Source organism: Lampetra planeri, chromosome 78, assembly GCF_965212315.1.
Source record: "Lampetra planeri chromosome 78, kcLamPlan1.2.h2, whole genome shotgun sequence".
NCBI classification, from domain to species: Eukaryota; Metazoa; Chordata; class Hyperoartia; order Petromyzontiformes; family Petromyzontidae; genus Lampetra; species Lampetra planeri.
Window position 1 is genome coordinate 2,998,261 of NC_136183.1, and position 14,466 is coordinate 3,012,726.

The following is a 14,466-nucleotide window of genomic DNA, read 5'->3' on the forward strand; positions in this document are numbered from 1 at the left end:
CGGGGCACCCTTGCAGATAGGCCTCGGCAAGGTAAGGTAAAAGTTAAACGGTAAAAAAAACAACAGAAACTTTACCCGACCTTTTACCTTACCACAATACAATCGTGCTACCCTACCTTTTACCCTTTAGCAGGTAAGGTAAAAGGTAGAAAAGAACGAGCCTACCTTTACCTTACCTTTTACCCCTATCCCATACAAATTTCCCGATTACAGGGTAATTACTGGGGTAAAAAACATGGAAAAGATTTATAACGATAAATACTAGTTAGAGCGCTTTATTCATATAGAATACTCTCGAATCGGGCGATTAGGCTGTCGACGACACCGTCCTCCATAACCTCCTCGTCCCAGTCATCTTGGTCGATGGCGATCTCATCAACAACCTGATCAAGTTCGTCATTGCCATCATCCTCGGACGGACGACAGGCAATAAGATCCTGTGCCGCTCCAGCCCAGTTGGACGGAACCTTCAGGCAGCTGGCTGTGATCCATGAGCGCAAGCACATGGACTTTATGAAGAGCGTCGCAGACAACGACTGGCGAATGCATGTGAACTCCCGCTCGGCTCCGCTATTCGCGCGTTCACAGGGAGTTGACGTCGCCGGCGCTCCAAAGTAGTCGCAGGCCATCTTGTAGTGGGCGGGGAGCAGCTCTTTGCGGAGAAACCACCACTGCATTACGTCAATGAAGGCGCTGGCGGTCGTGACGCCCATGCTCAGAAAACGATCGACTTCATCGCCGTCGTCTATGGAGTTGCCGACGTTGCTGAACAGGGTGCTGAACAGCGACCGCTCCTCCATATGGGCAGCAACTGCCGTCGGCGAGATCGTGAGCACGTCCGAGTAGCGATGCTGCAGGACAGAGCGGATTGTGGCCTTCAGTGTAGCCAGCTCGTCTTGGTCTGTCGTTTTCGGCAGCTGTGGATTCAAGTAGGATGCCACAATGGCGGGTTCCTGAACCAGTATGTGGTGGTACCGCACCAGTTCGGCTTTCATCCCCGTCGCAGTCAAGGGCTCATCGATCGCTCTAAGGGCGGCTTCACCTTGATCGCAATGATGGACGAGGTGCTCCATCGTCACCGGCACGAGATCCAATGTCGACTTGTGGTCCGCCGACAACGAGGCCATGACCTGGCGCGGCATTCGCAGGAATGCTGTCACGCCCTCGATGTTTGCCCACTGCAATTCAGATAAAGCACCAACACTAATCACATCCTGGAAGCGCGCCATGATAATGTCCAATGGGACACGCTTCTTGATGGCGTCGTCGCCCATGTAAAACGTCGAATGCCACCTGGTCGGCGAGTCCTGGTGCGTCGGCTCCTTGCTGGCGAGCTTGGCGATCTCAGCCTCGCGGCGGTACGACTGCCGGACGACCTTGCTGCACCTCAGCCTCGCGGCGGTACGACTGCCGGACGACCTTGCTGCACCTGACAAATGCCGAACTGCGCGATGCGCAGTTCGGCATTTGTTGACTTGATCAGTTTTAGAACTTGGACGACACCGATCTGGACGGAATGATCCGCACATCGAATATGGTGGCAAGCCCTCAACTGCTCATATCCGGCGTCCAAGTTGACCAGGGCGAACAACGTCTTGACAGCACTGTTCGCATCGGAGCCATTGTCGCTGGTGACAGCGAGCAGCTTGGTCAAGATATTGTGCCCGAGGCTTTGGAGGTGCTCAAACAGAGCGGCCCCAATGCGCTTGCCGACACCCCTTCTGGACTGCACATCGAGGATTGTCAGCAGTATGGATTTTGACGCACCAGATTTGCTGTCGATCCAGTGCACCGTGACCATCCAAAATCCCTTCAGGTTGCGGTTCAACCACCCGTCGATGGTGAGCGAGATGGCGACGTCCAGGTTGGAAAAGAACGCCCCGACGATGGGCAGCATGATGGCGTGATGCTCGACAATCCTGCGAATGATGGTGCGGGTCGATGGGCCCTCGTATCCCTGCGTCAATGTGTTGACCAAGGTCTTGAACTTGTCGCTGCCGGCGGCTCGCAAAGAGATTGCACCTTGGATAACAAAATCCACCACCGCGTTCTCAAACTTTACCAGGAGGCGATCCGGGATTGCTGGCCGGCTCAGCGTTTGCTGTATTAGGCGGCTCGCCGACGCCGACGTCCCGATCTCGCTGCCTGGGGCGAGCACGTTGTGCTTCTTGAGGTGGGCTTTCCAGCCCGACGCGTTCGTGTGGGTGGAAAACCACTTGCGGCAGTACACGCACTGCCGCTTCCCTTGCTGTGCATGCGGATCACCCTCCATCCAATCGTGTGTGTGCTCCCACGGGAACGCATACCGCTGCCTCTTTCGATTGCTGTTCATAGCAACCCCAAAAAAGTCGTTGCTGGCATCCTCGTCCTCTAGTACCTCGACCTCAAGAACGTGGACCGTCTCCATGTGGTCCGCCATCACTTTAAAATGGAGACCACGGACTGCGTCACTGCGCCACGGAACTTTTAGCGGTAAACAAGGTACTGTATTTACCGGGTAATTATTCGCGCTACCCTTACCCTACCGGGTAATTCTTCTGAGCTACCTTTACCCTACTCTTTACCTTACCCCTTGGCATGTCGAAGCCTTTACCCTTTTACCCGGTAATAAAGGTAATTTACCTTACCTTGCCGAGGCCTACTTGCAGATGGACCTCGTCTACCACTGCCGGTAAGTGTGGCCCATCTACGGCACTACATACGTATAAGGAGATTGGTAATCATTCAATTGTTCATTGCTATTTGTTTCCCCTATAAGGAATGGGAATTGTAATATATAATTTTAAATAATATGCTTCCAGGCCGCACAGCCTGTAGCTGTCAGAGCGATTAAAGTTATTTGTATTTCGCTCAATTTCAATGGATTATCTAATTAGTCTTGGCCAGTAATAATTAGTTTTACACAACACTTCAACGTTATCAAAATCAATTGAGTGTCCTTGACAAGCATGCTCTGCCACTGCCGAAAGTTGTGTTTGAGATTATTTAATAAGACTAAAAGAACACCAAAGAAAGTACTGTCTGAAAAGGCATTCGCACGGTCATCAGTTCTTCAGATCCACCAGAGAACACACACGGGAGAAACCCTTCATGTGCAGTGTGTGTGGGAAGGCATTTCCAGGTTCACCTGCTCTTAAAAATCACCAGAGAACACAGGCATCAGAAGATCCGCAAGGAGCAGAGTCTAAAATCGGCTTGTGAAAGTCAAAAGTGCTGCAAGGCGCCCATCCTTAATGATAAGAACTACAAGAAAATCCCAGCTTGGACACTTTCAAATGTATGAAGGTGAAATTTGAAGAGGCGAAGGTGAAATGTGAAGATGCGGCAGTGAAGAGCAAAGAAGTGATGGTAAAATATGAAAATGAAGATTCAACTCCAAAATCGGACCTTCACATCGATGGAGGCAACGTGAAGCAGGAGGAGAATTCTGAATGTCAGGCACAGCGAGGCAACTCCCAGCAGTTTGTGGAAGTGGAGGTGTGGCTCGACTTCTTAAAAAATACGAAGTCAAATGGAGACCCGGTAGATGTGTAAGCTTGAGACAATGAAGCTCCAATAGATTTGTCACAGGTCTTTTATGAAATAATGACAAGTTGAACACTCAATTCCTAGGATCAACCTGCAGAGTAAGAGCAGCCAGTATTTGTGGACCTATGGGTTGGGTAGATCTCTAACCAGGAGTAAGAGCCAATAAGCTCTCAAGCATTCACTATATTATGATAATATTTGCTTTCATGTGGAGCTTAATTGCCCATAATTAGATCGCGTTAATTTCAATGTTTGGTGAAACCCGCCACTACGCGATTTGTTCTCCAACACACCGGTGTGCTGTACTAGTGTAGTGTAATAACGCCGACTGTTGTCCAGCAACGGCAACTGCGGTTGACAAATAGTATACACGCTAGTGAGCATATACACGGGTGTGTCGGCAGGGCAGAAGAACTGGGGCAAGGGTCACGGAAGACTCCATCTGGAAGCTCCTGGAATCTGCTAGTGGGTTCGAAAAGGTGGCCAGGGCGGAGCCAGGCCGCACTGGGTAGCATAAAAGCAGCTGAGAGTGGGAGCTCAGGGCTGTCAGTTTTGGGAGTGGGCTCATCTCGTCGTGGCTGTCATCTTCGCCGCCTTTATCAATGCCGTCTTCGCTAGATATTGCACGGCCGGGTAGTTGTTGGCTGTCTCGGTCAGCGCCATTGGTGTTACATGCTCAGGGTTGTGTTTATGCTAGGTTTGACGACGAGGGAGTGCGATGGCAAACCTGTGAAAGTATTAATAAAGGTGCCCCCTTAGAAATCTTGTCTCCCGCAATGATGACACTACAACTGGTGTTAGGAGTGGGGTGAAGAAAGAACCCACCTATAGTGTCATCGGAGGATGGGAATGGCGAAACATTAATCCCTCCGGTAGCAACGGGAACCCGGTTACGAAGCCCATTGGCAGAGAGTGAGCGGCTGCGGATCGGCGGGTGAGTGGCGGAAAATTGGCGAGAGAGTAGCCCGATCCTCTGCGGTCATGCGCCGAACACGCGGCATGGCCGAGGACCACCGTGTTGAGGGGAGCGCGGGGAAGTGTGGGAGTCGCGCCACAGCCAACGGCGTGTAAAGGAGTCACGAGGGGACCCTGACGGCGATCCCCGTCTCTGTGGGAGAGCGGAAGAGCCTGGGCCGGAGACCGCGCATGTGGTGGGTGCCATTTTGCCCGTGGAGGGCTTGGCATGGCTGGCGGGCGCTATTTTGCGACGAACGCGGGACAGCGCTGGAGGGGCGGCGGAGTTAATGGTGCTGCAAGGGGATATTTTTGGCCTCCCGTGTAATTCCCGCACGAGATTTCTCCAGTGGAAGCGAGGGGAAGCCGAGACACCCTTCACTTTCCGGGAGGCGCTACTGGTGCTGGGGCAGACTGTGTATCCCCAGATGGGTGAGATGGCGCTCGACTCCTTGGCGGTGGAAAGACTGCTGGCGCGGGAGTCGGGGATCGTCCTGCCCTTCAGAGGAAGGCTCGGGGATCACGTCTTTGAAGGTGGCCCGGGAAATTCAGGGCCACGAGGCCCGCCAGCATTGGCCCAAAGTGGAGGCTTGGCCGTGGCGGGAGGAGGACATGGTGGCTGTGGTGTGCGGCCTGGGGACGCACGGGAGAAGGCCCCCGCGGGTGGGTTGGCAACCGGCGAAGCCCCCTCCACCCTGGGGTTCCACGGCCAAGTGTTTCAGGTGTGGTCAGCCAAGCCACATCGCCATAGAATGCCGGGGTGTCAGCAGGGTGCAGGTAGCACCACCGTAGCACTCCGACCTGCCGGCAACATTTTCCCAAGCTCCACCGGATCCGAGTCTCTGATGCTTTCCGTGACTGCCGTGTGCAAAGTGTCAGGGGCTGGATCTGATTAGATGTTACTGCGGATTTCAGGGATGGGCCGTGCCCTTAGGCCATTGTTTTTTGTTCCCATTCCTCAGAATCCCAAGGAATGCAAAACCCTGCCAAGGCGAGGGTGACCAGTGTCAAGGACCGGCTCACGTGAGCTATGTTCTGGTAAAGGCAGACTCTCCCTTGTAAGGTGGGATTCGGGTTGGTTGTGTATATTGTTTGGCTTGTGTTATCAGCTCTCGTGGGGGGGGGGGGGGTTGGGGCCTCATGGTTATGCGGTCCATGATGGGGTTCTTGCCCATGCCGCAGTTGCGCTGCGTGTTGGCGGTTTGTGGGGGGGGGGGTGCCACGGGTTGTCCTTTTTGTTGGCGGTCCGCGGGGGGCGCCGGGGTTGTGCTACATGGTTATGATTCGTGGGAGACGCTGCGGTTGTGCTGTATGGTCGCGGGAAGTGTTGCAACCAAGGTTTTTTTTTGGGTAAATTGTTTTTTCGTGTTGGTGGTGTTCCTCGGGGTTTGGGTTGCTCTGCCTGTCCACCAGTTGCAGTTGCAACGGCAACTGCTGTGGACAAACAGTACACACACCGGTGAGCATATACACGAGTGTGTCGGCAGGGCGGAGGAACTGGGGCAAGGGTCATGGAAGACCCTATCTGGAAGCCCCTGGAACCTGCTAGAGGGTTGAAGAAGAAAGGCGCGACCAGGGCGGAGCCAGGCCGCAGCCAGGCCGAGCTGGGTACAATAAAAGCAGCTGAGAGTGGGAGGTCAGCGCTGCCGGTTCTGGGAGTGGGCTAGTATCGTCTTCGCTGTTATCTTCGCTAGATATTGTGCGGCCGGATAGTTGTTGGCTGTCTCGGTCAGCGCCATCGGTGTTACACCGTCAGGGTTGTGTTTAGGCTAGGCTAGACGACTAGAGAGAGCGCATTTATATTTACGCCATCTAACCCCAAAAAAATCTTATAGATGATATTGGTCGCGAAAGCCTACACGTTAAACTTGCTTAATTGCCTCAGCAATTCGGAGTTTTGTTCCACATCTCATTACAAACACTCGAAGAGCACCCCTAAGTGGCAGCTGCCTCTGTGTGGCATAAGGTGGCCCAGCACCAGCCTGCATGTGGACATGAGTCTGTCAGTCAGGGGCGATAATTAATGTGTAATCTCAGTTGTGCAATTTCTGGATAATATTTGGAATTTCCTCAATTTTGACAATGACACCAACATGCAAAGACCTATGTGTTTTGAATGACACAATAGTATGTTTTACATCCACTCTTTAAGCAGACGGTGCATATTTTGGTTGATGTTACTGGAGTAGTCAGGGGTGCCTGTCGGATTTGAACCTTGAACCTCTGCAATAAATAGAGAATGCGCTACCACTTGGCTTCCCTCAATCTGAGTGTAGGCATGCCAGCCAGTGTTTCTAACCAGCGCAAATGTTCCATTTAGAGCGGTCCACGTTTCACATGCCTATCGAACGGAGGGCATGACTGTTGCCGAGAAGACCCGGAGCTTCATGTGGAGCGATAGGCCAGATAGCTTCCACACAGCATTGCAGAGCTGATGAAAAGATAATGCCGCCCGACTGATTCGGACCACCCACACACTGTACACATACGCAGTGTAGACGTATTGTGTACACACAATGTATATACAGCTTACACAAAGTCTGCACATACACTGTATACACAAACACACTAACAAAAACGACTGCCATTCGCCAATACGTGGTGGTGACGTCACCATGGCGCTTGTGTCAGGCTATGTGCACGTTAAGGCCAGGTGAAGTGTCGAACTCCCGCCGGCAGGAGGTCACAGGGCAGACTCAGGTGCCATGGTTAAACTGAGATGACTGTCCGATGCACCACCTGTGCCCCCTACTGTGCCAACAGTGTACACACACACGGTGTGTGCGCGCGAACACCGTGTGTGTGTACACAGTTTGTATACAGGGGCCGTCAATAAATGACGTTACGCCATTTTAAACGATTTTGACCCCCCCCCCTTTCGTCACACGACGTCACGAAAAGTCAGACCCCCCCCCCCCCTCAAATATGACGTCACAAAGCTCTGCCCACCCTCCCCCCAAAAAACATGCTTCAAATCGCTTTAAACTATTGTCATTGCAGTGCGTATTTAATATGGTGCTACACTCTGATGTTGTAGGAGAAAACATTTATAAAAAAGTATATTTAATTAAATAGAACGTAATATAGGTTTTTGGGTCAGATCGCGTTATTTATAAATGTGTCGTAACCCTCCACCACCCGACACGGCCAAACAGTAAAAAATGTGTCACATTTTTCAAAGGACAAAATAATTCACTTTTTTAGCCCACCGGTGTGCTGACGAGAGAATCAACAGCATTTTTTCAAATTTGAGTACGACGTTTCGCTGATAATTACAATCAGCTTCATCGGGCAAGAATGGTGAATCTCTCCTGTTGCTTCCGGTCTTAAATAGAGCAGCATCAGGGTGACGTCATCATTTAATTCAATTCAATCTGGTGCAGTGATTCGAGGCAAAGAGGGGGATGGTATTGTAATTATATAGATTGGTAATCATTCAATTGTTATTCTATGGTATTTGTTTCCCTTATAAGGAATTGTAATTGTATTTATATAATAATACGCTTCCAGGCCGCACTAAGCCTGTAGCTGTCAGAGCGATTTAAGTTATTTCTGTTTCTCTCAATTTCAATGGATTCTCTAATTAGTCTTGGCCAGTAATAATTGGTTTTACACAACACTTCAACGTTATCAAAATCAATTGAGTGTCCTTGTTGACAAGCCTGCTCTGCCACTGCCGACAGTTGTGTTTGGGATAATTTAATATTTTTTTGGTGTTCTTTTAATTTTACGCTGATGTTATGTCCCGTCTGTCCAGTATAGCATCTGCCACAAACAAATAATCCGATATACACCTTATGTTGATAATTTAGGCAATTCGTCTTTAGTGCCAGATACCTAATTTTAGATTTGAAGCTTTCGTGACTGCAAGGAATCATATTCTTAGGTTTTTTCGGTAAAGTCACGTAGGTAAAACATCAAAATTAATGAAAATAAAATAAAATAAAAACAAAAATCACGACGTTTCGGAGGCAACACAAGTCTCCGTCATCAGGTGGGACCGTCACAGCCGAATTAGCTGCATCAAGTGAGGCAATGATTCAAGAAGTAATCCCTTATAAGCAAGTTGAAGGGGGGAGGAGAGGGGGGGTGCTCATCAGAATGTGGTAGCCAATGAATGGAACGTATCGGGAGGGAGGGGGGCGGGGCTCAAAGACAGCACGGAGTGCTAAGTACAACGCATCGGGAAGGGGAGGGGGGGGGCCAAAACAATGGACGACGGCTTGGACGCGGTTGCCGCTGCACACGCCAACACAATGGACAGAGAGGGGGGAGGGGAGGTCTGATACACATGATAGACAAAAGAACGAAAATGCCCATGTTTATACCAATGCTGGCTGAACAATGAAGAGAGCACTGCCAAAAAAATATAACTGGGGATGTTAACACTCGGTAAAGTAAAGTAAAATAGTGCCTGTCAGATAAGATGGTCCAAAAAAGTGTAATTAAGTCTTTTTTGCGTGGTTGATAACATCTTTCCAATGATTACTAAGTTTGTACCCATCATCACGGTTGAAATTATGTCTGTGTTTGTATATTTGTATGGCTTCGTGTACAAACCTTTGATGGTAGCCGGGAGGTTTGCAGAGAACCTTGGTCTCGGAAAAGACAATTTCATGAGAGCCCACCGAGTTGTAGCAATGATCGGCAACGGCAGAAGAATCAGTTCTGCCGTGTTTCAGATCTGACTTGTGCTCGCGGACACGATCAGAAACATGACGTTTCGTTTCTCCAATGTAGCAATCACCACAAATGCAACTTAATTTGTAGACTCCAGGATACTGTAAGTCAGGAACGACATCCTTCACAGATGGAATCAGATCACGGATTTTATGCACTGTACTGAATCGGACTTGGATCTTATGTTTGTTTAGAATTTTGGAGATCTTTTTGGTCACGCCTGCTATGTATGGTAACGTGATGGTTTTGGTCGGAGTTTCAAGTGGCTGTTTCTGTGTGGTGGGAGAGACAGCTTGGCGGATAGTACGGTCAGAGTATCCGTTCATCCTGAGGGCCCGATGTACATGTCTTAATTCACCGGTCAGGTGGTGTTTGTCAGAAATGCCATGGGCTCTGTGGTATAGCGTTTTGATGAGAGAATTCTTTTGAGATGGGTGGTGGTGGGAATCCGGTTTCAAGTAGGAATCTGTGTGGGTGGCTTTCCTGTAGACAGAATGTCCCAAGGATCCGTCAGGCCTCCTCTCAAACAGAATATCCAAGAATGGTAGTTTACCGTCTTTCTCCACTTCCATGGTGAATCTGATGGATAGGTGTCTAGAATTGATGTGGTCCAAGAAGTGGTTCAATGCTGGGAGGCCATGTGGCCAGATGACGAAAGTGTCATCCACATACCTCTTCCACAGGGAAGGACGCAGGGTAGATGTCTGGATGGCGTCTGATTCAAACTTTTCCATGAACATGTTGGCTATAACTGGTGACAAAGGGGAGCCCATAGGGGTACCCTCATTCTGTTTGTAGAAGGTGCCATTCCAGGTAAAATAGGTGTTGGTGAGGCAATGCCTAACCAGCGCAGGTGCATCAGAATTCAATCCATGTTGGACTAAGTCCTCAATTATTGTTAGGGTGTCTGGTACTGGGACTTTGGTAAACAAAGATACTACGTCAAAGCTCACGAGGATGTCATCAGGAGATAGTACCATGTCCTTAACCATAGAGACTAATTGGGTTGAGTTGAGTACTGCCGAAGAGGTCTTGCCTGTGAAAGGGAGCAGAGTATCTGATAGAAAACGGGCTAGTTTGTACGTAGGAGAGTTTATCGTCGACACAATGGGTCGTAGCGGGGTGCCTTCCTTATGGATTTTGGGAAGACCATAGAGTCTGGGAGGTCTTGCCGCCGATGGTTTTAGAGAGGGACGTTTGCTTGGTTCGATTAGGAAAGTCGAACTCGTGATGATACTGTTGGTTTTCGTCGTTAGGCTTTTAGTGGGATCGTTTTTAATTTTGATTTATATTCCAAAGAACACAGGATGAGATGTTACTATCCTTTGTGCAAGCACTTCCAAGAGTTCATGAACAGTGAGCCTGGTGAAATTTGGGGAGCGCATCGTCAGTAGTGACCCTTTGGTTCCTAGGGTGTTTCGGCCTTTCATACTATACACCCTCCCCAAAGGCGGCCAGCGACAGGGTGATCAATCCTACGCTTGCGTCCCATTCCCAATTAGTCATAGGAGTTGCCTTGTTGTTGGTAGCCAACATCAGGTTATTCAACCTCCTATCTAAGAAGAAACCAGAGCCACACATCGCAAAGCTGAATGTTAACAAGACCGTGATTAATCAGAGTAACATCCCAATTTCTGACACTCTAAAAACGGTACTGGCCAAAGGACTAAATTTCGCTGTCACCCCTAAATATATACCAGTAGAGGATATGATTTCTCAGATTGATGTAGCCCTCAGAGGCATAGGACACATCCATGCGGATGTAGCAAGAGCTGAAATAGCTACTATTCTTAAGAATGCTAAGAAACCCACTAGTAACATCAGCAAAAACGAACGCTCTGAACTCGCGGACCTAAAAAAGAGAGATGATATAGTCATCCTCTCGGCAGACAAGGGCAATGCCACGGTCATCATGGATAAAGATTCATACAACAACAAAATCCTGGACCTTCTTAATGATGGGAGTTACTCCAAAATTAAAAACGATCCCACTAAAAGCCTAACGACGAAAACCAACAGTATCATCACGAGTTCGACTTCCCTAATCGAACCAAGCAAACGTCCCTCTCTAAAACCATCGGCGGCAAGACCTCCCAGACTCTATGGTCTTCCCAAAATCCATAAGGAAGGCACCCCGCTACGACCCATTGTGTCGACGATAAACTCTCCTACGTACAAACTAGCCCGTTTTCTATCAGATACTCTGCTCCCTTTCACAGGCAAGACCTCTTCGGCAGTACTCAACTCAACCCAATTAGTCTCTATGGTTAAGGACATGGTACTATCTCCTGATGACATCCTCGTGAGCTTTGATGTAGTATCTTTGTTTACCAAAGTCCCAGTACCGGACACCCTAACAATAATTGAGGACTTAGTCCAACATGGATTGAATTCTGATGCACCTGCGCTGGTTAGGCATTGCCTCACCAACACCTATTTTACCTGGAATGGCACCTTCTACAAACAGAATGAGGGTACCCCTATGGGCTCCCCTTTGTCACCAGTTATAGCCAACATGTTCATGGAAAAGTTTGAATCAGACGCCATCCAGACATCTACCCTGCGTCCTTCCCTGTGGAAGAGGTATGTGGATGACACTTTCGTCATCTGGCCACATGGCCTCCCAGCATTGAACCACTTCTTGGACCACATCAATTCTAGACACCCATCCATCAGATTCACCATGGAAGTGGAGAAAGACGGTAAACTACCATTCTTGGATATTCTGTTTGAGAGGAGGCCTGACGGATCCTTGGGACATTCTGTCTACAGGAAAGCCACCCACACAGATTCCTACTTGAAACCGGATTCCCACCACCACCCATCTCAAAAGAATTCTCTCATCAAAACGCTATACCACAGAGCCCATGGCATTTCTGACAAACACCACCTGACCGGTGAATTAAGACATGTACATCGGGCCCTCAGGATGAACGGATACTCTGACCGTACTATCCACCAAGCTGTCTCTCCCACCACACAGAAACAGCCACTTGAAACTCCGACCAAAACCATCACGTTACCATACATAGCAGGCGTGACCAAAAAGATCTCCAAAATTCTAAACAAACATAAGATCCAAGTCCGATTCAGTACAGTGCATAAAATCCGTGATCTGATTCCATCTGTGAAGGATGTCGTTCCTGACTTACAGTATCCTGGAGTCTACAAATTGAGTTGCATTTGTGGTGATTGCTACATTGGAGAAACGAAACGTCATGTTTCTGATCGTGTCCGCGAGCACAAGTCAGATCTGAAACACGGCAGAACTGATTCTTCTGCCGTTGCCGATCATTGCTACAACTCGGTGGGCTCTCATGAAATTGTCTTTTCCGAGACCAAGGTTCTCTGCAAACCTCCCGGCTACCATCAAAGGTTTGTACACGAAGCCATACAAATATACAAACACAGACATAATTTCAACCTTGATGATGGGTACAAACTTAGTAATCATTGGAAAGATGTTATCAACCACGCAAAAAAGACTTAATTACACTTTTTTGGACCATCTTATCTGACAGGCACTATTTTACTTTACTTCACCGAGTGTTAACATCCCCAGTTATATTTTTTTGGCAGTGCTCTCTTCATTGTTCAGCCAGCATTGGTATAAACATGGGCATTTTCGTTCTTTTGTCTATCATGTGTATCAGACCTCCCCTCCCCCCTCTCTGTCCATTGTGTTGGCGTGTGCAGCGGCAACCGCGTCCAAGCCGTCGTCCATTGTTTTGGCCCTCCCCCTCCCGATGCGTTGTACTTAGCACTCCGTGCTGTCTTTGAGCCCCGCCCCCCTCCCTCCCGATACGTTCCATTCATTGGCTACCACATTCTGATGAGCCCCACCCCTCTCCTCCCCCCTTCAACTTGCTTATAAGGGATTACTTCTTGAATCATTGCCTCACTTGATGCAGCTAATTCGGCTGTGACGGTCCCACCTGATGACGGAGACTTGTGTTGCCTCCGAAACGTCGTGATTTTTCTTTTTATTTTATTTTATTTTCATTAATTTTGATGTTTTACCTACGTGACTTTACCGAAAAAACCTAAGAATATGCCAGATACCTGTTTTTGACTTTGTGCACTGTACCAAATCTCACTTTAATGTTTTGTTTTTGCAAAACCTGGGCTAATTTGTCAGTTACTCCTGAGATGTATGGTATTTTGATTGTTTGAACAATCTTATCGCTTTCAGCAGTGTTGCTTTGCGTTCGTGATTTGGCCTTCAGTGCTCTGTTAATTTGAGCATTATTGTAGCAATTCTGTCTTAGTGCTTCTTTAACATGTTTCATCTCTCTCACTAGACTCTCACCATCTGACACTGTTTTAGCCCGATGTATGAGTGTTGTGACAAGAGAGGATTTCTGAGCTGGGTGATGTGAGTCTGCATTCAGATAGGCATCAGTGTGCGTTTGCTTTCGGTAAACGCTGTGTTATTTTGCCATTAAGACCATGTCCCAGCAAAATATCTAGGATCGGGAGTCTGTTATTTACCTGCATTTCCATGGTGAACTGGATAGCCGGGTTTTGTGCATTGAGATGATTTAGAAAATCATTAAGTGCGTCTTTACCATGTGGCCAGACAACCAAAGTGTCATCAACATATCTAAATCAAAAGGATGGTTTTAATGTACTCGAGGCAAGTGCTCTTGTTTCAAAGTTCTCCATGTACAGATTGGCTATGAATAACGCGATCTGACCCAAAAACCTATATTATGAATAATATTGGTCGCGAAAGCCTGCTACGTGTTAAATTAAGTAGAACGTGTTGTCTATATTTATTTAAGTTGCGCACTTTGATGTGACGTCACATTTATACCCCCCCCCATCGTCACATCTTCGTCACAAATGTCTGACCGTCCCCTCCCCAGTTGCGTGACGTTATTTATGGACGGTCCCACACACACTGTATACACAGTTTGTACACACAATGTTCACGTTGTTGAGCTCACGCACCCAAAGGGTCAATGTTCAATAGAGGGATCAATGGAATAGGAATCTTAATAAACTTAAACTCTAACCCCGCTCTCTGACGTCACCACTGCATTACCTCATCGGCGTGAGGGGGAGGTGTACACCGCTAGTGACGTCATGTCACCTGCTGCCGCGTGACGTCACGAGACCAGGAAGCTGTTGATCCGCGCGCGCGCTCACTGAGATCTGAGGTGAGAAGTTCACATCGTGGTTGTTGTTGTGGTGGTTGTTGTTTACCCAGGCAGAGCCTCGCTCCTCTCTCGTAGAGATATCAATTGAGTAGCAGCGAGTATGGAATCGATGTCCAGGTTGGAACATTACAACGCGGGGCCT